At 37.6% G+C, this 26726-nt stretch overlaps 1 long non-coding RNA gene across 1 annotated transcript in view; it reads right to left on the bottom strand.

Moving 5' to 3' along the window:
• The window catches only part of LOC138908859 (uncharacterized), a 170210-nt gene that overhangs the window by 107817 nt on the left and 35667 nt on the right, over nucleotides 1-26726 (bottom strand). The window lies entirely within an intron of this gene.

Genomic DNA, 26726 nt, shown 5'->3' with positions numbered 1-26726 from the left:
AACATAAGTTTGGAGGAGAGACGAGGAGTTTGAAAAAGGTATCAAGGCACAAAAAGATAAAAGAAATGAAGAATGGGGAAGGCAAGAAAAAGAAAGAAGAATAAAAAAAAAAAAAGCAAAAAAAAAGTGAATAAGTTGAAAAATTGAAGGGATTTCAAAGAATGGTAATGATGCAAAGCATGGAAAAAATAAAGAAGGATGAAATGAATATCATGACCAAGAAAGAGTGATGCTAAGTCTCTCTAACCCCCCTATAGGAAAGAAAATGCCTCCAAAAAGTGGTATATGATGAGCCTATAAGAGAAAATAGAGTGCTTAAGAAAAGATGAACCCCTTCTATCCTAGTATATCCAACCTTAGTCCAAAATCCTTCATTACATTCCCAAAATGCCCTATGTGATTTCAAGTCGAGTGAGCTTACATTAGTGGTAATTTACACGAGGGGCAAGCCTATGGTACTTAAAGTCGTATTTGCAACATTCTTTTGAGAGAGATGAGCGAACCTTTCACAAAACTTTGAATTAAGTGATACATTCTTAAGTGAGGTGTAAACGGAGAGTAGAAGGGGAGGAGTTTGGGATCCACAATGACCTACATGAAAGAGCGAGCTTCCTTAATGAAAAAAGTCAACTCTTGATGCTCAAGTGTCACATTAGAACTATTTGTGCTTAAAACATCAAATCATTGCCTTGTTGATAATTCATAAGTGTTGTGGGTAATTGTTGGTCCCAATTGATGTGTGTTTGATACATCTTAGATTAGATGGAATAGCTCTTATCTTGTGGAGGTGGGAATTACCTTATTAGCTTGAGGACAAGCAAAAGCTAAAGTTTGGGGGAGTTGATTAGTGGGGATTTTGACTACTTATTAGCGCCTTTTAGCTTTTATTTTACTCCAAAAGTGTTTAATTGTATTCCCAAAAACTGATAAAATATGCTTAATTACAGGAGTATTAGAAAATGTGCCATTAAGATAAAATCCAACTCAAGAAAGAGTGATCTGAACTCAAGGACAAAAATCAGGCACATAATCTAAAATGCGGACCGCAGATTTTCATCTGCGACCGCAGAATGTGAAGGAAATTTAACAGAGTCCAAGTGCAAAGTGCGGACCGCACAATTATTATGCGGCCGCAGAAGCTATGCAAGAGCTAAAGTTCAGAGAGTCTAATTTCAAGCTCAAAAAGAAATGCGGACAGCACAATAATTGTGCGGCCGTAGAAATCAGTTACACGGCCGCACTCAGAAATATGTGGTCCGCAGAAGAGCCTTGTGCGGACGCACCAAGAATTGTACGGACCGCAGAATATGAGAGATGCATTCGCAGTCCAGAATTGTGCGGCCGCAGAGTCAACTCCTGTCAACACTGAAGAGAAGTGCGGACCGCACATGGAATTGTGCGGTCGTAGAACCTCCAAAAGGGCATTTTTGTCCTAAAATTGCGGCTTTGTATAAATAGACTAGTTTCACCAAATTAGAAAAGTTTTGAATATTGAAAGTCCTGTAGTCATTTTTCCTAGCCTCTTTAGGCAACTTTAGCTTACTTTGGTGATTTAACATTGAATTTTTATCTTTTAGTTTTGCAATATGAATTTTATCATCTTTTCTTCTTCATTTTGTTCTATACCCATTATGAGTACCTAGATTTTTAACTAGGATTATGACCCAACCCTAGTGTGTAAACCTAATGGGTGTTTGATTTATGGCTTGTTTATGGTAGGGAGTTTATTATTTAGCCTTATTCTTGCTTTTAATTGTAGAATTAATGGTTACAAATATTAGTTCATGCCTATTTGACTTGACCTTTTCTTGAGAAAGAGAGACTTAGTCTAGAAAACTTGGCTAACAAGAATTTGGGATAAAATCAAGAGATTGATTTGAGCACCTAATTTTGACCATGCTTGAATTTTCGCCCACTCATCTCACCAATACCACACTTTGTCCCCACTCCACTTTCCCTTGTCCCTCATGCTTGTCCCCCACTCACAAACCCCATACCCCATTTTCAGCCATTAAAACACACGCATAACACACAAAAGGAGCGGGACAGACCTGGAAAAAAAAAATAACATAGGGAGGAATGGGCAAAAAATTAGACCAAAAGAGACAACAAGCTTTCTTCTTCTTCCGGATTTTTCACAAAACTTCAACACCCTCACTTGGCTTCACGACAGAACCATTTTACTACCCGAAAACCAGTTGTGTTCCACCATGAAAACTCCATGAAAACATGTCACTAAAGCTTCAAACACTTCACTAAAACTCAGTTGAAAAACACACCCAACAGCCGCTAGCCGGGGATCTCTCTCAAGTCCTCCCCTCTCTCTCTCTCATGGTTGTCACAGTCAACTCAGGAAAGTTATAATTTAAAAAGAAGGTTTGAAGAGAACTAATTTCAAAGCTCAACTTTTTCTCTTCCTGGGTTTTATAAGTTGTAGAAGCTCGATCTTGTGGTTGTCGTTGCTTGCTCTTGTTGAATCTATTGTGATGAGTTTCATCTTTAAAGATTCAAGCCTTTTAGGTTCGTTCTATTATCTTGTTTCGTGTTTAATGCTTGTACTTTGATGTTTCACCTGTTTGAATAAAAGGATGCTTTTCATGTTGATGCATTCTCGTATGTTTCCTTCACTGTTTGTCTTATCTTAACATTTGTTTTTAGAAACCATCATGGTTTGATCTAGCCTTAATTCACTAGTTTGGTCTATTTTCTTTTTAATGTTATGAACGTGATGTTAATTGAGCATATTGGTTCCAAAAGGTGTTAAGTTTTGAAGTTGAAAAATGAGACTTTCAGAGTTTAAGTTCAATAGAACCAATAATCCACTTGAAATTGGACCATGATTTTTGTGGTGAGAATTGATTTCTTATAGGCCCGTACAGTAATTATTCAGAAAGGAAAGAAATAAATTTGGGCCATTATGTGATTGCATGATATGTGCCATTGTATTTTTGTAGTAATTAAAAGAGATATCGTATCTTGGGCTCATGGGAATTCGGTTTGATCAAGACCAACGAAGGAATTGGGTTTGAGTTTAATTACTATTGAACTGTTTTATCTAAATGGGCAAAGAAACTTTCCTGTTAGGCCAGACTAAATAGCCCATTCTTTACAAATTAATAAACGCTAAATGATTCACAATGTATTAGAATACTTTAGCACACTCTTAATTAATTAAATCATCGTGATTATGTATATGTTCGCGTAACATAATTACGGTTCCCAAAATAAATCAAAGTACGTGTTCACACGACTTTGGCCAAAACAATCATAATTAATAAAGCACGATTAATTGTGTACACGTACGCGTGACATGATTTTAGCGCCCCAATAAAACGGTTTCACGCACATGTAATCCGTTTCAAAGATAAATTCATATTTTAATAATTAAAAGCGGATAGATAAAATATGAAAACCAATAAATCACAGTTTATCCCAAATTAATTCAAGCCAAGTTATAGTCAATGAAGCAACCGTGCTAGAATCACGAGACTCGGGGAATGCCTTACACCTTCTCCTCAGTCAACAGAATTCCTTACCCGGACTTTATTTTCGCAGACCAATAATAATAGAGTCAAACCTTCCTTTGACTAGGGATTCAAATAAAAGGTGGCTTTGAACACCCAAAACTCAATTCCAAGTGACAACTTTGTAAATAAAATAATCCCTACTCAAGTTTGTCACTTTAATTGGAAAGACTTTTTAACCCACAACAATAAAACACATATATCGTTTTGGGGGTAGAAAAGGGGTGTGACAGCTTTGGCGACTTTGCTGGGGACTTTCAAGAATTCGAGCTTATACATTGACTTTATGTGGCTTTATTAATTTTTGTATGTATTGTGATTTATTTGGGTTTAATGTGCTGCTTGTCCACTTTTTACCGCTTTGATATTGTTGAACTATACATATAAATTATCTTCTCACGCACCCCATCTGAGTCTTCTGAAATTAAATTGGGCATTTGCTTGACATAGCCCGCTTTCTTTGAGATAGTTGAGGTGCTTGCTACCCGGTGAAGGATTTTAGTCACACATGTTTTAGGCGGGGATCACCACCAGTTAAGCCGGAAAGCAATGCTACCGGTACGCTGACCCTCCTCGGCTCGAGTTGTCCGCTCGAGAAAGCCAGTCTAGATACCTACTCCATCATGATTTAAACCTAGAAGAACAAACCTCATGCTGGATATCCCTAGTAGGTTCACTTTATTTGCATCACGTGCATTTGACTTAGCATGGCTCAACACAAGGGTCGGGTGCTATTTAGGATAAGTACTTTGTTGTGACCATTATGTTCATGTTATGTGCTACGTGTTTGCATTATTTGGGAGGCTTGCATGTTGACCGACTTTAGGATAGATTAGTTGAATGAACAGGAAAAACATAATGTGGTCTGGTACGTATGATTTTTAAAGATTAATTTTCATAAAAAAGAAGAGAAAAATAGTCGGTTTTACTGAACTACGCGGGTCTGATTCTGACCGGATGTGAGATACATAGGTAAATCTCATCGGTTCCTGCCCCCTATTTTCAAAAATCCAAAAATATTTACTTTCTTTTTTTTAAAAAAAAGTCTTTCTCCCAAAATTCAAAAAAAAAAACAAAATCAAAATCAAAATCCAAAAATATGTTTTTTCCTTCTTTAGAATTCTTTCTCCCAAAAAATTCAAAAGAAAATCAATCAAAATCCAAAAAATATTTTCTTTCTCCTTTAAGAAGTCTTCTTTTCAAACATTCCCAAAGAAAAATGAAAGAGCTAGCTTATGCACTTTGTTCCCTGTATTCCTGAACTACGCAAGATCTGATTCATGCGGTGTCATGATACGTAGGCAATCCCCATCGGATTCGATCATTGCCATCAAATAAACTGAGTGGGAAAAAAAGAGAAGAAAGAAAAGAGTGACAAAAATAACAAAGAAAAATAAATAAAAATAAAGCAATAGTGAAAAATCCAAAAAGAGAACTCTGTGTCCAGTTTGACAAAGAAAATGGCGGACAGTTTCTGTGAATACTGTCAAACGGTGCGAACAAGCCGCCATGGTAAAGTCTCAAATGGACGAAGCAGAAATGGTTATTGTCTTCCAACAGGCCCAAGAGGCGGACTACTTCCAGAACATGATGTCCGTTCGCCGAGACTATCAAAATTGGGGAGTTGATCGAAAATGGTTTAAAAACCGGGTCGAATCTTGAGTTATACTACCTTTAAGGCCACATCACAGGTCGTTGCACTGCCTCCCTATACGGTGATGAACGCACAACCTTACACACAACCACTGCATTATACACAACATCAAGATCCACTTCCCAGAAATACATGTTCTTACCAAGCTCCATATAATCCCCAACCAAATGATCCCCAATACAATCCTTGCCCAAGAGAGCCTTTCAGAAAGAATCAGTTCACCCCTATTGGTGAATCATACTCGAGTTTGTTCCAAAAGCTAGTCAGGCTAGGTCTGCTACAATCATTGGCCCCGAACTGGCCAAACCCTGAGCCCCCATCGCACTAGGCTAATGCTAGATGTGAATACCACTTTGGAGTAGTGGGACATGATACAAAAGATTGTTAGACTCTTAAGGGAGTAGTGGAAGACCTCATCGAGATCAAGACAATAGTGCTTAGGGATGAAGAGGCCCCTAATATGATGAACAATGCTCTGCCTACTCACACCAATAGGCAAATAGTCGGAATGATCTCTGAAGATGAGGAATTTGATCTGGCACTAAAGGTCATTGCATCCATTGTCGAGACATAAGAAAATCCAAAATGGTCGCCAAGCTTGAAAGTCCCCCATCAGACGGGAGTCTCGGTAGCCAGTCTTGCTATCCTTTCTGCGTCCGGATTATTTCAGGACGTAATCCGGATGTTTTACTTTATTGTCTTACTTTCCGATGTAAACCTTTCTATATTTAAAAATAAAAAAATCAAATTAAAAAAAAAAGATTAAATTTTAAAAAAATCAATTAAATGAAATTAATAATTCATTATCAAGGAATGTCTATGTTCTTAATCTTGTCACCTTTCTTATTCTTTTTTCAGCTCTGTTAATGCAGATTATAATAACATAACATGCTTGCGGACTTCATGCCCAGATCCTAAGACATTGTCAGGCCTCTAAATAATGAATTAAGAAGCATAATATTTTGAAGACAAGGCTTGTAAGAGAATAAATAGAAAATTGGAACGAAGTTGAGATTCCCTCTCTTCGGATCATTGTTGAAGCCGAGATCGAGGATAATGAATCGGTCAAGACCCGGTTGGAACAATTGACTATGATTAATGAAAAACGGATGGCCGCAATTTGCCAGAGGTAGTTGTACCAACAAAGAATGGCTTGTGTCTACAACAAGAAAGTGCGATCCAGGAAATTTGGAATAGGACAACTCATTTTGAGACGTATCCCCCCACCTCATGAAGAAGCTAAAGGAAAATTAACTCCAAATTGGAAAGGTCCATACATTATAACGAGAGTACTGCCAAAAGAGAGTGTTCTACCTGGGAAACATCGAAGGAAATATCCCTGAAATAATTGTCAACACAGATGCAGTCAAAAAGTATTATGTTTGACCCTCTATGTAGCATTAGTGTTCTCTGATTGGCATGGCGAAGGCTTTCATTCTCGCTACCCAAACATCATTAATCCTTTTGTCAACTCTTTGAGCTGGTTACCTTTCTTTGATTACCCTCTTTGGAACCTGACGGAGTTATTAAAAAATAAATTAAAAAAAAGAGAAAGGAAAAGAAAAAAGAAGAAGAAAAAAAAAAGAAAAAAGAAGAAGAGAGAAACAAAAACAAAACAGAAGAAAAACAAAACAAAAAAATCGAACAAGTTCATATTGCTTGAACTACGTTCGACTTGATTCCGAAAGGATACGTATGTAGCCTCTCTCTGGGGGGTTCAGTCACACCAAAATAAAAATTCACATTCCAAAAAATAATTAAAAAAATTAAAACCGGGGGCAGATGTTAAAATTGGTTCGGCGATGGTTTTGCCTGAAAGGTTCCAAAGTTGTAATTCAATCCAAATCCTTCTCAAGTCCTTCCGATCAATCAACGAGAATGTTCAAAATGGGAGGATACAGTTACTTGGATCTGATGCTATCAAATGAGAGAAATAAAATGAGAGAGTCTTATTGGTGAAAATCCTCACGGGCTAAGCAGAGAAATTTAAATGAGAGAGTCTTGTTAGTGAAAACTCGCAAAGAGCACTGTAAGGCGATGGTGAGAAAAGAAATGAGAGAGGTCAGTTGGTAAAAATTTGTGAAGGGCGCCACTAATCAAAAAAGAGGATTCCTACAGTTACTGGCATCGACACAGTCCTGGAAAGATTTTTCGGTTTCGAGAAAAAGGTTTGATGATTTTCCAAGAGTCAGACGGTTTACACATATCAGGCATCCAGTCCAAAAGGCATGTCATGTTCATTGAAGTTCGCATGTACTCCAGATAAGTCCTTCTTTCATTTTTTCGAAAGGAATACCTCTTGTCTAAATTCATTTGTTCATTCCATTGTTTATTTTTCTTTGAATCCCTTTCGGTCTAACTCTGTTCCGAAACTAAGACAAATAAGGGATGGTAAGACTGATTTACAAGGCTCTTGTTTGATAAAAGCTAAAATGCAAAAAAGCACCCAGACTCGGCAGGGGATCAAGTCGACCTTGACTGGCCATGGCGGCCAATGATTCGAAATAAAAAACTCTTGTAAGGAGAAAATCAAATTGAAAGTGCCTACAAGGGCAAAATAAAGTTGAAAAAGTTAAGTTCCAAGTGGCTAACTGTTTTGGCAAAGTTTGAAAAGCCAAAGGTTCCCCAATGCTCTGAAATTGAAAGTGTTGAGTAAAGAAGTTGAAAGTGAAATACCACAAAGGAAAAATAAAGTTGAAAGTTAAGTCCCACGCGACCAACCGTCATGTAAAAGTTTGAGAAGTCAAAGGCTCTCCGGGGCCAGAAATGCAAGTGGTTTTCAGGAAACATCTAGTAGGTTGAAATCATCATCAAAAGAAGATGGTCACAAAGCCAAGCTGCCAAAGACATCAAGGCCACAAACCGATCACCACTTTTAAAACTCACAATTTTTCTTTGTTTGTAGCAGGAACAAAGCAGTGCAAAATGATGATTCCTAAAGAGCGAATGTGACCAAAGGTGAGTTTCACAAAATCTCTATTTTCTTTTATTGTCAGCATGCATCACTATTACAGATTATTTTCGTAGCTTAACTCAGGTAGAACCTTTTTGCCTAGGGGGATTCGGCTCATAGTTTCGGGTAGAAGTACTCTTCGGCCAGGGTGTTTTTCATAGCTTAACCTAGGTAGAACCTATTCGCCTAGGGGGATTCAGCTCATAGTTCCGGGTAGAAGTACTCTTCGCTCAGGCTGTTTTTTGTAGCTTAACCTAGGTAGAACCTTTTCGCCTAGGAGGATCCAGCTCATAGTTCCGGGTAGAAGAACTCTTCGCCCAGGATGTTTTTCGTAGCTTAACCCAGGTAGAACTTTTTCGCCTAGGGGGATCCAGCTCATAGTTTCGGGTAGAAGTACTTTTCGCCCGGGTTATTTTTCGTACCTTAACTCACGTAGAACCTTTCCGCGTAGGGGCATCCAGCTAATAGTTTCCGGGTAGAAGTATTTTTTGCCTATGCTATTTTTCGTAGCTTAACCCAGGTAGAACTTTTTTGCCTAGGGGGATCCAGCTCATAGTTCCGGGTAGAAGTACTCTTCGCCCAAGTTGTTTTTCGTACCTTAACCCAGGTAGAACCTTTCCGAGTAGGGGGATCCAGCTAATAGTTCCGGGTAGAAGTACTCTTCACTCAGGCTATTTTTCGTAGCTTAACCCATGTAGAACCTTTTTGCCTAGGGGGTCCAGCTCATAGTTCTGGGTAGAAGTACTCTTCGCTCAGGCTGTTTTTCGTAACTTAACCCATGTAGAACCTTTTCGCCTAGGGGGTCCAGCTCATAGTTTTCGGGTAGAAGTACACTTCGCTTAGGCTATTTTTCGTAGCTTAACCCAGGTAGAACCTTTTCGCCTAGGGGATCCAGCTCATAGTTCCGGGTAGAAGTACTCTTCGCTTAGGCTGTTTTTCGTAGCTTAACCCATGTAGAACCTTTTCGCCTAGGGGGTCCAGCTCATAGTTTCCTGGTAGAAGTACTATTTGCCCAGGTTGTTTTTTGTAGCTTAACCCAGATAGAACCTTTTCTCCTAGGGGGATCCAGCTCATAGTTTCGGGTAAAAGTATTCTTCGCTTAGGCTGTTTTTCGTAGCTTAACCCAGGTAGAACCTTTTCGCCTAGGGGATCCAGCTCATAGTTTTCGGGTAGAAGTACTATTCACCCATGATTTATTTTTGTAGCTTAACCCAGTAGAACTTTTTCACCTAGGGGGATCCAGCTCATAGTTCCGGGTAGAAGTACTCTTCACTTAGGCTATTTTACATAGCTTAACTCAGGTAGAACTATTTCGCCTAGGGGGATCCAGCTCATAGTTCCGGGTAGAAGTACTCTTTGCTCAGGAATGTTTTACGTCGCTTAACCCAGGTAGAACTTTTTCACCTTAGGGGATCCAGCTCATAGTTCCGGGTAGAAGTACTCTTCGCTCAGGATGTTTATACATAGCTTAACTCAGGTAGAACCATTTCGCATAGGGGTATCCAGCTCATATTTCCAGGTAGAAGTACTATTTGCTCAGGTTTTGATACATAGCTTAACTCAGGTAGAACTATTTTGCCTAGGGGGAACCAGCTCATATTTCCGGGTAGAAGTACTTTTCGCTCAGCTTTTTATACATAGCTTAACTCAGGTAGAACCATTTCGCCTAGGGGGATCCAACTCATATATCTGGGTAGATGTACTTTTCGCCCAGGCTTGCTTTTTGTAGCTTAACCCAGGTAGAACCTTTTCACCTAGGGGGATCCAACTCATATTTCTAGGTAGAAGTACTTTTCGCCCGTGCTTGCTTTTCGTAGCTTAACCTAGGTAGAATATTTTAACCAAGGTGGATCTAGCTCATATTTCCGGGTATAAGTACTCTTCGCCCACGTTTGCTTTTTGTAGCTTAATCCGGGTAGAATTACTCTTTGTCTAGGCTTGCTTTTCATAGTTTAACCCAGATAGAACCTTTTCGCCAAGGGGATTCAGCATTTATTTTCAGTAATATAGGGTGTCAACCCCTGGTTACATTTCCTTTCCAGTAATACAGGGCGCCAATCCTTGGTTATATTTCCTTTTAAGTAATACATGGCGCCAACCCCTGGTTATATTTCCTTTCCAGTAATACAGGACGCCAACCACTGGTTACATTTCCTTTCCAGTAATACAGGGTATCAACCCCTGGTTATATTTCTTTTTCAGTAATACAGGGCGCCAACCCCTGGTTATATTTCTTTTTTAGTAATACAGGGCGCCAACCCCTGGTTACATTCCTTTTTCAGTAATACAGGACGCCAACCCCTGGTTACATTTCCTTTTTAGTAATATAGGGCGCCAACCCCTGGTTATATTTTCCTTTTCAGTAATACAGGGCGCCAATCTCTGGTTACATTTCTTTTTCAGTAATACATGGCGTCAACCCCTGGTTATATTTCTTTTTCAGTAATATAGGGCGCCAACCCCTGGTTACATTTCTTTTTCAGTAATACAGGGGGCCATCCCCTGATTACATTTCCTTACCAGTATAGGGTACACCAATCCCTGATCTCCTTACCAGTATAGGGTACACCAATACCTAGTTGTGTTCTCCAACATAGGATGCACCACTCCCTAGTTGATTTGATTTTAAATGCAGGATACACTACTCTCTGATATCATTTCCAGTATAGGGTGTCCCAATTTTCATGGCCACATTTTCCCAACATAAGGTACACCAATCCTTAGTTGAGATATTCTTTTGGGATAATAAAAAAAATCATCATGACCTTTTCAGGGTACACCATTCCAATTTTTTTTATTGCTTTCAATAAAGAAGTAGTTTAGAATTTTGTTACAATAACTCACAAAATTTTCCTAGTAAAAACTGGGGCAGAAACATTTCATTCGTTTGTTTGTTATGATGGCTGAGCAGGTTTACCTCGAGGCACATGGTTCGAAATGAACAAAATAAGAAGTCTCAATCCAGAATAAAGAAAAGAAAAGGAAAAGAAGTGAATCCAAATGTAGAAGAAGATGGAAATGATATGGATTGCTCAAGACATGACTGAGGTTACGAGCTTCACATTTTCCGTTTGGCTCAGAAGAAGTCGTAGAAGAATGAACTAGCACCTACAGCTAGCAAGCATCAAGGTTCAGATCAGTGCATGCATGAACAACCAGTCAAGACTCATGATCAAGCTTCAAAAGCTTATAGATAGGAATCTTGTAACTCAAAGTTGATAGGCTTGTTTAGTTTCTTTCGATTTTGATGTAATAGCAGGACCACAGACCGGAGCCTCGACGGAACCTCGCTCGACTCTTCAACTCATCATTCTATCACTTTTCTTGAAGTACACGCGACCTGATTCCCCTATAACCCGGGATATGTAGGATGTCTAAACTAGGACTCGATTGCACCCTATCTTTTATTTTCTTCCCTTTTGAATAATGGTATGGCCAAAAATTAGTCATATCGCTCATATTTTCTTTGCATGAAAACTCTTCATGTTTCCAAGCAAAGAGGGACATGCTGTGAGCACCTAATTTTTGACTGTGCTTGAATTTTCGCCCACTCATCTCACTAATATCACACTTTGTCCCCACTCCACTTTCCCTTGTCCCCCATGCTTGTCCCCCACTCACAAACCCCATACCCCATACCCCATTTTCAGCCATTAAAACACATGCATAACACACAAAATGAGAGGGACAGATCTGGAAAAAAAAAAAAAAAAAAGAAAGAGGGAGGGGCGGGCAAATAATTAGACTAAAAAATACAGCAAGCTTTTTTCTTCTTCCGAATTTTTCACAAAACTTCAACTCCCTCACTTGGCTTCATGACAGAACCATTTTACTACCTGAAAACCAGTTGTGTTCCACCATGAAAACTCCATGAAAACCTGTCACTAAAGCTTCAAACACTACACCAAAACTCAGTTGAAAAACACACCCAACAGCCGCTAGCCGGGGATCTCTCTCAAGTCCTCGCCTCTCTCTCTCTCTCTCATGGCTAACACAGTAAACTTAGGAAAGTTAGAATTCAAAAAGAAGGTTTGAAGAGAACTGATTTCAAAGCTCAACTTTTTCTCTTCCTAGGTTTTATAAATTGTAGAAGCTCGATCTTGTGGTTGTCGTTGCTTGCTCTTGTTGAATCTATTGTGCTGAGTTTCATCTTTAAAGATTCAAGCCTTTTAGGTCCGTTCTATTATCTTGTTTCATGTTTAATTCTTGTACTTTGATGCTTCACCTGTTTGAATAAAAGGATGTTTTTCATGTTGATGCGTTCTCGTATGTTTCCTTCACTGTTTATCTTATGTTAACATTTTTTTTTAATATCATCATGGTTTGATCTAGCCTTAATTCACTAGTTTGGTCTATCTTCTTTTTAATGTTATGAACGTGATGTTAATTGAGCATATTGGCTCCAAAAGGTGTTAAGTTTTGAAGTTGAAAAACGAGACTTTTAGAGTTTAAGTTCAATAGAACCAATAATCCACTTGAAATTGGACCATGATTGTTTTGGTGAGAATTGATTTCTTATAGGCCCGTACAGTAATTATTCAGAATGGAAAGAAATAAATTTGGGCTATTATGTGATTTCATGATATGTGCCATTGTATTTTCGTAGTAATTAAAAGAGCTATCGTATCTTGGGCTCATGGGAATTAAGTTTGATCAAGACCAACGAAGGAATTGGGTTTGAGTTTAATTACTATTGAACTATTTTAATCTAAATGGGCAAAGACACTTTCCTATTAGGTCGGACTAAATAGCCCATTCTTTACAAATTAATAGACGCCAAATGATTCACAATGTGTTAGAATGCTTTAGGCACACTCTTAATTAATTAAATCGTCGTGATTATGTATATGTTCACGTAACATAATTACGGTTCCCAAAATAAATCAAAGTACGCGTTCACCAGACTTTGGCCAAAACAATCATAATTAATAAAGCACGATTAATTGTGTACACGTACGCGTGACATGATTTTAACGCCCCAATAAAACAGTTTCACGCACATGTGATGAGTTTCAAAGATAAATTTATATTTTAATAATTAAAAGCGGATAGATAAAACATAGAAACCAATAAATCACAATTTATCCCAAATTAATTCAAGCCAAGTTGTAGTCAATGAAGCGACCGTGCTAGAACCACGGGACTCAGGGAATGCCTTACACCTTCTCCCCGGTCAACAGAATTTCTTACCCGAAAATTATTTTCGCAGATCAATAATAATAGAGTCAACCCTTTCTTTGACTAGAGATTCAAATAAAATGTGACTTGGAATACCCAAAACTCAATTCCAAGTGGCGATTCTGTAAATAAAATAATCCCTACTCAAGTTTGTCACTTTAATTGGAAATACTCTTTAACCCACAACAATAAAACACATATATCATTTTAGGGGTAGAAAGGGGGTGTGACAATTGATAGTCCCAATTAAAGGGTTGAACCTAGATATAGTAAAATCAGACTTGAGCATTTTATCAATTGTTTTATTCAATATCCATTTTTACTTGAGAAAGCCAAATTGGGCAAAGTCACTCTCTTACCGAGAGGTATTGAGTGGGTACTTGGGTGTTGATAGCTATAATACCCACCGACCAACGAAACAAGCTTTAAAGTTTACAACCTGTTAGGCAAACACCTAGGTAAAGGTCATAGCCTAAGGCTTTTACATTATTTGAAAACAACAACAAAAACAATTTCTTAGTTTTAATTATTTGTCTTGCAATCTTAGTTTAAACTAGATCTAGAATCAACCAAATATTGTTGAAGTGCAATTTAAGATAGCTCAAGCTCATTCACCACAATATATACTTCTAAATCCTATTCATATAGCTCTTTGTGGAATTTGACACAGACTCTCTGTTGGGTATTACTATTGCATCGACCATTTCATAACCTCAAATAGAGGTGTGACTTGGACGAGATCAGACCTGGACTGGTATAACATATACGTATGAGTTGGAACCTCTGCTTCCAAATCCACCTGAGGTTCTACAACAGGTGATGCTACTCGAGTTCTAGACTAAGCTCTACCTCTGCCTCTACCTCGGCCTCAGCCTCGACCTCTACCCCTGGTCATAGTTGGTTCTGGTCCTTGTCCATCAGTAGATGTATTACGTGTTCTCGCCATCTGCGAGAGAATAAGAATAGAATGGTTCAATCATTGATGATAGAATAATATCGCACGACAAAATAAAGAAAGAAGTGATATTGTTCCTAAACTTCATAGCCTCTGAAAGATAAGTACACACGTCTCCGTACTGATCCTTCAGACTCTACTAAGCTTGCTCGTGCCTCGTGAGACCTAAGTAACCTAGTGCTCTGATACCAATTTGTCACAACCCGAAATTCCCACCATCAGGACCGTGATGACGCCTACCATTTCACTTGATAGACAAGCCAACGTTAGAATAATTTTAACTATTTTTAAATAAATTAAATTAAACGAAAGTTCATTACTGAAATAAAGTGCGGAAGATCATAACAAACGGATCATCCAAATACATCCCCGAATCTGGTGTCACAAGTGCACGAGCTACTAGAATAATACAAATAAAGGTCTGAATAAAATTCAAGTTGTTTGAAAGATAATATGCATCTAAGATAATATAGAAGAGGAATTCAGAACTGCAGACGATGTGCAGTTATACCTCAAGTCTCCTCTGGGTAGCTAAATCTGAGCAAGTCTATGGTCCGCCGCTAGGACCAACTCCAAAATCTGCACAAGAAGTGCAAAGTATAGTATGAGTACAATCGACCACATGTACTCCGTAAGTGTCGAGCCTAACCTCAACGAAATAGTGACGAGGCTATGACAAGATACGTACGTAAACAACCTGTACAAGTATATATAAATACGAAGCAACAATTACACAATAAATAACATTCTATAAATTTGGGAGGGAACATGCGAAGGGGAATGGTATAGAAATTTCAGCAGGAGAAGTGTCACGTAGCAGCCAATTAATTCATAAACAATAAAATGAACAACTGATAATATGAAAATGGAACGGCACCACCCTTCGTGCTTTTACACTCCTCCTTACCATGAAAATAATAATATAAATCTGGAAGAGTATTAAAATGAGGGAATATATATACTTATCAATCAATTCTATACCAGAATAACGATCTCACCTTCCAAAATATTCAACAATAATTAAACTGGAAATAATCTCATGAAAAATTATCAAATAAACAATAATGGCTTAAGCAGGAATATTTTAATTAAATAGACAATTATTCATAATAAACAAATCTCACCCGCATGCTTTGGATCAACCACAACGCATAAGTACTCGTCACCTCACATATACGTTGTACCTGCACATTAAATCACGTAACAAATAGACAAATAAATCATACTCCCTCAAGTCAAGGTTAACCATGACATTTACCTCGCTTTGCAACCAACTCAAGATTCCAATAAATCTTTGCCTCGCGAATTTGTATCTGATATCTTCAAATCTAGTCATAAAAAATTCAATATACTCAATACAAATCGTAGGAATTGATTCCATATGAATTTACTAATTTTCGGATTAAAATCTAAAATTCATTTTAAAAATCAAAAGTGGTACCCACATTTCGAATCCCAAAAAACTCACGAAAACCGAACATCCGTTCCGATACGAGTTCAACCATATAAAAATTATCGAATTCCGACATCAGATTGGCTTTCAAATCTTTATTTTATATTTTTGAAAGATTTTATAAAAATCTCAATTTTTTCCATCTAAATCCGAAATAAACGATGAATATTGACATGGATTTATGAAATGTAATCACTTTCGAATATAGAATACTTACCCAAGTCGAAATCATGAAAAATCCCTTTGGAATTGACTAAATCAGAGACTCAAAACTCAAAAATGAATAAAAATGGCTAACTTCCGATTTTATGGGTTTTGTCTAGTATTTTTGCAACTACAGACTATATTTTCGCATATGCGGACTCGCATTTTCGGAAGAGGACTTCCCCGCAGAAGACCACATCTGCAGACTTTCATGTCGCATAAGCGAATGCGCAGAAGCGCGAAGGAAGCCGCAAAAGTGAGACCTCCGCATTTGCGGTCTCTTTGCCGCAGAAGCGGCATCACTCCTGCGCGAAATGCACCGCAGAAGCGGTCAGGAGGTGACCAATGCCCACATCACAGAAGCGACCAAAATTCTGCAAAAGCAGCCTCGCACCTGCGGCCAAAATTGCGCAGGTGCGACGCACCAAAACCATCCCAGTGTTCTTGAACAAAAATGGTCCGAAATTCGCCCGAAACTCATCTGAGCACCTCGAGACCTCGTTGGAATATTCCAATAAGCCCCGTAATATAATGCGGACTTATTTTGTGTTTCAAATCACGTCAAACAATATCGAAATTCTAATTCACACCTCGATTCAAACTTTTGATTTTTCAAACTTTTCACTTTGCAAAACTCGTGCCAAAACATATTAAACGCATCCGGAATGACTTCAAATTTGGCACACAAGTCATAAATGACATAATGGAGCTATCCCCCCCTAACTTTTAATATAATCCTTAAGTTTATTAAATTACACTTTAGCCCTATTTTCTACTATAAATACCCCCATCCTTCTTCATTGTTTCCCACAAAAATCAATTATTCTCTCTCAAAACTCTTACATTATATCTATATTATTCTATCAATTTTGTCACAATCAAGTGATAAGTTTCAAGTATTTGGGCAAATATCTTCAAGTTTCAATATTTAATCACGGTGCACTCGTTCCATCTCCTAATTTTAATATATAATTTTTGCGCATCATTTTAGTGCTTAATTTTTGTGTTTACTTTACGTGTTTTATTTTCGTATTTCATTTGTGTGTTTAATTTTTATGTTAACTTTTTAAATTTAATTTCGTATTTAAATTATGGCACCTAAAAATGTATTTGGCGTATTTAAAAAAACTAGTAAAAAAACTAGTAAAGGTGAAAGTAGTAGTAATCCTAACCCTTCTCCTAGAATTAGAAAACACAAAGATGAAATGACTCATGTTGATAAAATTTCATTTTTCTAACCCCCCGCATGTTATAATATTAATTTCGGAGAACAACTAGATCATGAAACTTTATAAAGATAATTTGGCAATGATATTTTTATTGAGGACGAAGAAAATAAGGATGAAGAAAATGAGAAAGAAGAATTAGATGAAACACCCACTAGTCCCATAATACAAACTCCAACTCAGAGTCAATCTCGGTCTGGAGCTTTACCCCCTGTACCTCCTGTAAGGGGTAAGCCTAAGGGTGAACATCCCAAAACATCACTTGTATGAAAATGTCAATCAACGTGCTACATGTGAAATATGTAAGCAACGATTCGCGCACACCAAAAGTGGTGGGACGGGAGGGGGGAGGGTTAACTAGGCACTTAGGTAGGGACCACAAAGTTTTATGGATACAAGCTAAAATAGAAGTCGGACAAATACCGGATCCTAGCACCGGTACTGGCACTCCTAGTGGATTTGGCGGGTTTTTTTACAACAACAACTTGACCCTGCTTCTGGTACTATTTTACGCCCCTATAAGAAAGATAGAGATCGTGAGAACTTAGAAAAAATTGTGGTTGTCTGTGTCTTACTTTTTACTTTTCCTTCGCACCCTGCTTTTGTGCATTATATACAAGAAACTTATAATCCTGCTTTTCAAGATTTTCCTAAGACCACTGTTAGAAATAATGTTTTTAAATTTCAAACAGAATATCTTGAGTATATTTGTTGTGTATTTTTTCACTTCCTAGAAGGTGGCTACGTAGATTAGGTGCTTTTCAAAAGAATTATATTTGTATGTGAGATTTGAAAGTTCTATTAATAAAATAAAAGGCTCTAAGCATTGAATTATTTTTATGAATTGTCTTACACTCTTACTTAGTTATTTAATGGCTTGAAATTATATTAAATAAATTATAACTCTATTATAAATTTATAATTACTGGAATATTTCATTACAAGTCTTTTGTTTTAATATTTTATAATTCTTTACTTAGTTTCCTAATTTTTGTTTAACTTTAAGTTTATTAAATAAGTCAAAAAACTAGCCGTTGCAAATTTTAAAAACTTAGTTAAAACAATAGCCGTTGCCAAACTTAATGCTTAAATACTTTTATTTTTAAAACGGCACTTAAGGCCCGCGAACCCATCCCGTTTCGTCATGTCCCGTCCTGTCCCATCCCGTTTGTTAGTGGGACGGGATGGGCCTACCGTTTCGTCTCGTTTATCCCGTCCCGTTTCGTCCCATCCCGGCTAAATGTCGTCCCGTCCAGTTAATATTGTCTCGTCCCGTCCCGTTGGACAGCCATACGCCCAAGTCCCAAATCACGATACGGATCTACCAGAGCTGTCAAAACATTGATCCGGGTCCGTTTGCTCAAAATGTTGACCAAATTCATCTCAATTGAGTTTTAAGGCTCTATTTTATATTTTAATCCATTTTTCACATAAAAACTTTCCGAAAAATTATACGGACTGCACATGCAAGTCGAGGAGTGATGAGTAGTACTTTTCGAGGTCTTATAACACATAAATGAATGTTTAAATTAAATATGACATTTTGGATTATCACATAAAGTTTGGCCTTAAATTCTACTTTGTATATTATAAAGAATAAAAGGAATGTTACAAATAGAAGGGACATAAACCCCACCTCCCAATCTTGTGGCGGTACGCTAGTTAACTACCTTACTAAAAGTTGTTATCCATACTCCAAAACCTAAAGATGGAAACTAGATTATCTAGCTAACAAAATGAGGGAGTGTCTCCTCTTACAACAATATATACAATGTACGGTTAAGGTACATTAAAAGAGAAAAGAAATGGCATCCAAATTAAAATATAAGTTAGATGAGAGAAATTCTTCATTGAAGCTCTAACCATAACAGAGGAAACAACCTTGTTGAAGATTCCTAGATAGTAAGTTCTCAAAAAACATGCCAAATTGGCAAGTACCTCATACTTGCCAATGTATATATGTCTAAATGTTGGAGTCCCAAATTGGTCATGTCTGATTGGCCTCTTAACATATTTTTCAACTGTTGTTGGTTGTGACAGTATTTAGATAGAGAATCAGCTGGGAGATTAGCCTCCCTATAAAATGGCATTTAAACACCACTTGGGTTGTTGCATGACCTTTGCATTAGTTATGTACGTATAATCAAACTTCTATATAATAGTCTCGTTTGTTCCGAATATTTTTGGATGCTATAGCGAAGTGTTATTATAGAGAACATATATTATAACATAACATGAAAATTGATTTCGCAAAAACTTAGTTTTTATAGTGAAGTGATGTTATACGGAGATGTTGTTATAGAGAGGTATGACTTAGCATGTTAATTTGGGTTATTTTTACAAAAGAGACCGAATTAGCATTTTGGGATGTAATTAATTAATAATTTTGCAAAGGAAAGTATTGAACGGCCTTGCTTTGCATGAAATATTTTTGATTGGCTATAAAGTTCTATCTTAACTATTGACCTGACTTCAAGTTCAAGGATAGAAATACAAATAAAGTTATTGCATTATCAAGAAAAGACAACAAAGAATAGATAAAGGACAAGGACATACGACCCACAGGAAAAAGAAAGACGAGGACACAAGAAGAGAGTTACAGGCCAAGCTTCAAAACTCATTTTCTTTTGAATAGTGCTTTTTTTAAAAAATTGATAGCATTAGTATATATTAATAAAGTCAGTACATAGGTTGTACTGAGAACCATATTTACAGGTAAATGTTAGCTGGATGTGCTAGTGTGCAATCCTAGCAAGATCCTAGTATGTCTAGGATTGATAGTGTATCTTCTGTGTAAATTAGTTTACACCAAAAATAAAAAAAAGAATACAATTGAGTTTGATCTTCTGCACTGAGTTGCTTCTGTCTTCAAAACATCTAGTATTCCTTTCTTTTCAAATTGTCTACCATATGCATGCTGGAACAGTCCTCCATCTATCTCTGTTAGTTGTTTCAGCTCCAGCTTCTTCCCAACTAAAAAGAACTTTTGTAATCCTGCAGGGCATTGTCCATGAAATACCCCTTAGACTAATAAAAAAATTTCATAGTTGGTATGTTATCTTGCAGTGTATAAATAGATGGCTAACTGTCTCCGTATTTTTCACACATAGAAAGCGTCTTGAACATAAAGAGATTCCTCTCTTTATGAGATTATCCTGGGTTAAGACAGCCTCCTTTGCTAGTAGCCAAGTGAAACAAGCTACCTTATAGGGAATCTTGGTTCTCCGTATATGCTTCCATGGCCAATCATTTACATGTAGATCACTTTGATTCAAAATCTTATATGCTGCCTTCACCTGATAGACCCATCTATTTTGCCTCTGCCACCAAAGTGAGTCCATCCCTTCCTGTATTCCTTTGAATGCTTCCAGTTTGTTGTAGAGGTCAGTTAATCTTGCTATCTCCCAGTCATATAACAGTCATCTACGGGTGAGTTCCTAGCCTTGAGAAGTCCACATTTTAGCTATTGTCTTCTGTTGGTTTTGTGCCAAACCAAACATATCAGGGTAAAGTTCCTTTAGGCATTTATGTCCCAACCAGTTATCATTCTATAATGATATTTTCCTTCCATTATTCACTCTAATGAAAGTATGATTCTTCATTGTAGGCCAAAGTACCTTGATGGATTTCCACACACTAACTCCATATAATGTGCTGACTTTCTTTGACACCCAGTTATTTTCCTCACCATACTTAGCTTTGATCACTTTGCTCCATAAGTTTTGGGATTTTTGAGAATATCTCCATAGCCATTTCATTTTGAGAGCCTTGCTTTGATTCTTCAAGTTTCTAATTCCCAGACCACCTTGCCTTTTCGCCACTATGAGGGATTTCCATTTGACCAAATGGAAGACCTTTTTTTCCTTATTCCCCTGCCAAAGAAATGATCTTCTGAGTTTGTCTAATATTTGTATAACTTCAGCTGGAATTGGGAACAAGGACATCATGTAAGTAGGAAGTGAGTCTAATACTGAGTTGATTAAGACTAGCCTTCCCCCCACCCACCCATTTATAGATATTGTGCTCTCCACCTTGACAACTTCTTCTCGCATTTTTTAATAACTGAGTTCCAAATCTCTTTGGATTTAGATCTTGCACCCAACGACATCCCAAGGTAAACAGTAGGTAGAGACCCTACTTCTCCTCCCAGTACAAATGTCAATTGCTCCATATTATAAACTTAATTAATGGGATCAATATGGCTCTTTCTACAGTTGATGTGGAGTCCTGAGATTCCCTCAAACAGAACCAAGATAATCCTCAGAAACCTCAGTTGCTCCTCTTCAGCATCACAAAAGACTAGAGTATCATCAGCATATTGGAGATGTGTGATCTCTAGACTGTTTGGTCCATTCATGTCAACCTCAAAACCTTTAACCCATAAATTGACTTTAGCTGCCTTAATCATGTTGTTCGGCCTTCCATGGCTATAATGAAAAGGAAGAGAGATAAGGGATCACCTTGTCTTAGACCTCTATAAGTAGGGAAGAAGCCTTCAGGAGATCCATTTATGAGAATGGAGAATCTAACAGTAAAGATACAAAATTTCATCCAATTAACCCATTTCTGTCCAAAACCCCTTTGTTCTAACATTTTTAGCAGAAATCTCTAGTTGACATGATCATAAGCCTTCTCAATATCTAGTTTACATAGAATTCCTGATTTTTTCTGTTTGATTCTTGAGTCCACAGCTTCATTAGCAATCAACACTGCATCCATTATTTGTCTTCCTTTGATAAAAGCCATTTGTTGAGCATCTACTAGTTTGCCTACCACCCTCTTAAGTCTTTCAGTCAAGACTTTTGAGAGTAGCTTGTAGAAACTCCCTATCAGACTGATTGGCCTGAAATCTCTCAATTCCTTGGCCCCCGTCTTCTTTGGAATCAGAGTTATATATGTTACATTGAAGCTTTTCTCAAACATCTCCTGGGAATGAAAGTTGTTGAAAGCCTCCATGATGTCCTGCTTCAAAATATCTCAGTACTTAATGAAAAAGCCCATTGTGCATCCATCATGACATGGGGCCTTGTCACTTGCACACATCTTCAGGCAGCTCAGGACCTCTTGCTCTTCAAATTTGCTTTGTAGAGGCTCCTTCTCTAATTCTGAAATTATGGGACAATTGTCGAAATTGGTTGCAGGTCTCCACTCTTCAGGTTCTGTATATAACTTCTTATAGAATTCAATGATCCCATTCTTTATTCTGTTTGGCTCCTCTACTGTTTCATCTTGAATCACTAGTTGGTCAATATTGTTGCATCTCTTGTGTGCATTGGCAGTGCGATGGAAAAACTTTGTATTTCTATCCCCTTATTTGAGCCACAGGGCCCTTGATTTCTATCTCCATGCACTTTCTTCATTCTTGAGGTGATCCTCAAATTCCATGAGGATAACTGCCTTCCTCACTGATTCCTCCTCTGTCAGAGCTCTTGATTGTTGTGTTACATCAAAACCTATCAATTGACTCAACAATTTTGATTTTTGTATTCCCAGATTTTCCTTACAACTTCTACTCTATTCATTTAACTTACCTTTGAGAGATTTTAGTTTGCAAGCTAAAATATAGTCTGGTCTTCCTGAAAATTCAAAATATGACCACCAATTCCTGATTCTGTCATCAAAACCTTCGGAATTCAGCTACCAATTTTCAAACTTAAAGTGTGATTTATCTTGCTCCCAAGCACCACAACGTGGGGCCACAGGGGTATGGTCAGAGATCAGCCTTTGTTGGAGAGTTTGCTTGATATTTCTGAAGCTATCATCCCATTCTTCTGAAATTAGAAATCTGTCAATTCTAGAAGCAGTAGTATGATTATCCGCTTTGAACCAAGTGTAGGATCCTCCTTCGAGTTGAAGATCTATCAACTCCATGTCTTCTATAAAATCTAAGAATCCCACCATCTCACTGGACCTCCTCGAGCAGTCCCTTTTTTTAGAGGGGTACTTTGTGACATTAAAGTCACCACAAACTACCCAAGGGCCTTCCATCAGACCCCTCACTGCACCAATTTCCCTCCATACTATTCTTCTTTCTATTCTGCAATTAGGAGCATATACCCCTGTTATAAGACAGTGAAAGTTCTGTAAAAGAGCCTCGAACTTGCATGTCAAAGTGTATGCACCAATCTGTAACATCTCCCCTTTCCATACTCTGCAGTCCCATAGTAACAAAATTCCCCATCTCGTGCCACTAGCTTCTAAACATGCATACATCACCCATCTCCCACCCCAAATTTGACTAACAATTTCCTTGATTTCCCCCTCCAATTTTGTCTCATGCAGACAAATAATGTTTGTCTTCCAATTGAGTACTTGACTCTTTATGATCTCCCTTTTCTTCTTGTCATTTAATCCCCTTACATTCCATGTTATTAAATTGATCTTCATATTGCAATAATAGACATATCTTTTCCCCTATTTCTTTTCTCATCGGTCTTAAATTTGACATCAAAAGAGGCCAAAACTTTTAGTTCCAGTGAGCCTTTGAACCTTTGTTTCTTCACCTCCACCTCTGTCTCCAATCTTTTGACTTGTCTACAACTGTCAATTTGCATGAGTAACTCCAGTGCTTCTTCTTCATGGCCTTGAAAATCTACTCTGAATATTTTTTCCAATTTAATCATATTCTGATGTACCCACAGTGTCGCATCCATCTTTTTTTCCATTACTGAATTGTGGTGTTGTACTGAGAGAGCAGTAACCTCCTCCACCTCCCAATTTTGATCAGAATTGAGGTGACATAACTGCTGTTGGTGCTCCAATCTGGTATCAACTTGATCTTCCCCCATTTTCATGCATACAATATCCTCCCCTACCTTCTGTCCCGATTTTCTCGTCTCTGCTACACATTCTGGCTGGTCGCAATTCATGTGTGTTATTGCATGTGCCATAATTTCGAGGTTTGCAGTGGGAATTGGATCCCCTGCATTGGTTTCTTGAATTTTCGAGCAAGAGGCACTGCCCAGTTCCTCACTAAAAGGCGTCATTCTTTTTTCTTCAGTGGGCTCACGTAAAACGTCATTAAAAATGACCTGGGCTGCAGAATCATGCCCATTTAATTTCAACTCAGTATTTGGATCATTAAGGCCCAGATCAATTGTATTAAAACTTGGACCTTGCATGTGTTGCGCACGTGCCTTTCCCTTATTTTTAATTTGCAATACAATACACCCCATGTTCTCGCCCATCATGTCTACAGCTGTTTGACTGCCTTTATCCATTAGTTGCTTATAGGGTTCCTTTGTCTACTAGTCTCTTATGAGTTTTGTTTCTTTATCTTCTCCGACGCTGTCTAGGTTTTTCGACGACTTCAGTTCAAATCTTGCCTGTTTTTCAGCCCATATTGGAATGAAAAATCTGATCCCTTCTCTTTCAATCACGATATCATTAGGTATCTTTCTGCCATCACCGGTAATTTGAACTCTGGTCCACTTGAGATGGTTTTTGAGATTAGTTTCTTCTTCAGTAGCTATCCATCCCCCCACAGAGATCTCCTATTTCTTTGAAGATCTTTTATGACCACACATGTAGGGGAATCCCCATGACTCTAATCCAGTAGGTTTTCACAATTTGAGAGTTTGGTATGCAGCCAGCAGTGTAGTTCCACCATTCCAGATGAAACTTGAACTTTTTCCATCTCCATTATCCTTGAAGAATATGCTCAACCATGTATTTATTCAGAAATTCGAATGGAAACATGTTACCAGTCATCTCATGCATGTTGACCCCAAATGCTTTATTCCATGAAGCAGTAGCCCATCGCCTTATGTCTGCTAATGAGGGTCTCTCAGTGATTTCCTTCCCAAAGTACCCAATAATGCATCTTTTCAGCTAACTAGTGTCCTCAATTCCGGGTGGTTCCAAAATAGAGATATCTCATTTTTTGGTTCTGACATCTGCCTCTCGGAGAGTATTAGATTCCCATTTACTCTCCTTAACTGCTTTGACATAAGGGTAGTTATCCACCGTATTTCTGGGTGGTACTGTGACATTCAACTTGGGGGCATAATAAATGAATCTTTCTATCTTAAATGCTATGTCTTTTCAGCCTGCATTCGAAGCCAACTATGGGATAATAATGACTGATCTTCCTTCTCCCTTTAATGACAAAATACTCATATACCTTCCATGGGCATTGAATTCCCTAGTACAGAAATATTCTGTCAGTTGGTCCTTATTTTTCCATCTCTTTACTAAATTCTTGTGATCTTTCGATGCTTTTTTAAGTACGTAGCAAATCCATTCCATTGTCTTTCTGCCCATGGATGAGCGTCTCATCATATTGCGACTTCTCTCCACCCATTCAAACCATATGTCTTGTTGGAATTCCATCTAGTGATATCGAAAGATTTGAAGCCGACATTGAAGTATATCCTGTTTTCTCCCATATTAGTGCTAACTTCTGCTTAGGTTATGTGAAAAAAGGAGGTTTGGTAGTAATCACAGTGGGTGAATACAAATTTAGAAGAAAGAAATGTTAGATTCCACCGGAATCTGATGTTTAATGGCCGGAAAAAGAAAAAGACGTCGGAATTTGATGAAGCCGAAACAGGAAGGTTCGGAAAATCCTCGAGAGGAGGCTGTCTGAAGAAAATAGTTTGAAAAGTCGCCGGAAAAAGCCACACGTGCCGACGTGTGGCTGAGATCTCGCCGGAAAAGCACGCGAGTTGGCCGCGCGTGAGGGCGCAGAGGGCTCGTTTGCCGGTTAACTTCACTAGGGTTTGGACGCGGGAAGCTTGGCTCTTGGTGGGGGTGGTGTAGTCTTAGGAAGAAAAAGTTTTTGAATAGTGCTTTTTTATAAAGTATTTTTGATAAAAATTAGTTTGTGTTTGAATAATTAATTTGAAAAATACTTTTGAGCAGCAATTAGTGTTTGGCCAAATTTTTAAAAAGTACTTATAAGTGTATTTTTCTCAAAAATATTTTTAAAAAAAGTACTTTTAGGGAGAAGCTATAATTTTCTGATTCTCCAAAACCGCTTTTGCTTCTACTCAAAAGTATTTTTTTTTTTTAAAATCTTGGCCAAACACTTCAACTTTGAAAGAAAAGTGCTTTTGAATTTGGAGAAGGTTGGCCAAATAGCGGAGTAGGTTGTAGAAGCAGAAATGATAGCAAAATATGTTACACGTGAAAATTTTAGGTTTCTTTTTTTTTTTTTCAAAAGAAATTGAAACACACACATATCAATTAATTCAAGAATGAAGGAAACTTGTAGGTTTTTCTTTCAAAAGAAAATAAAACACACACACATAAAAAATATAGTGTCGCTATAGAATTTAGGTTAGTCGGCCCCTGAAGACAAAAGTATTAGTGGGCGTTTGGACATAAGAATTATAAAAATTTGAAAAAAATGAACTTTTATTCAAGTGAAAATGATATTTGAAAATTAGAGTTGTGTTTGAATATGAATATAATTTTGGGTTGTTTTAATGTTTTGTGAGTGAAAATTTTAAAAATAGCTTTTGGAGTTTTTAAATTTTTTGAAAAATTTCAAAATTCATCTTCAAGTGAAAATTGAAAAGTTTATGGCTAAACACTGATTTCGAAAAAAAGTAAAAAAAAATCGAAAAAAGTGAAAAA

Source organism: Nicotiana tomentosiformis, chromosome 4 (genome assembly GCF_000390325.3).
Source record: "Nicotiana tomentosiformis chromosome 4, ASM39032v3, whole genome shotgun sequence".
Classification (NCBI taxonomy): Eukaryota; Viridiplantae; Streptophyta; class Magnoliopsida; order Solanales; family Solanaceae; genus Nicotiana; species Nicotiana tomentosiformis.
Note: the sequence above shows the minus strand (reverse complement) of the source record. Positions and strands in the feature narration are given on the sequence as shown.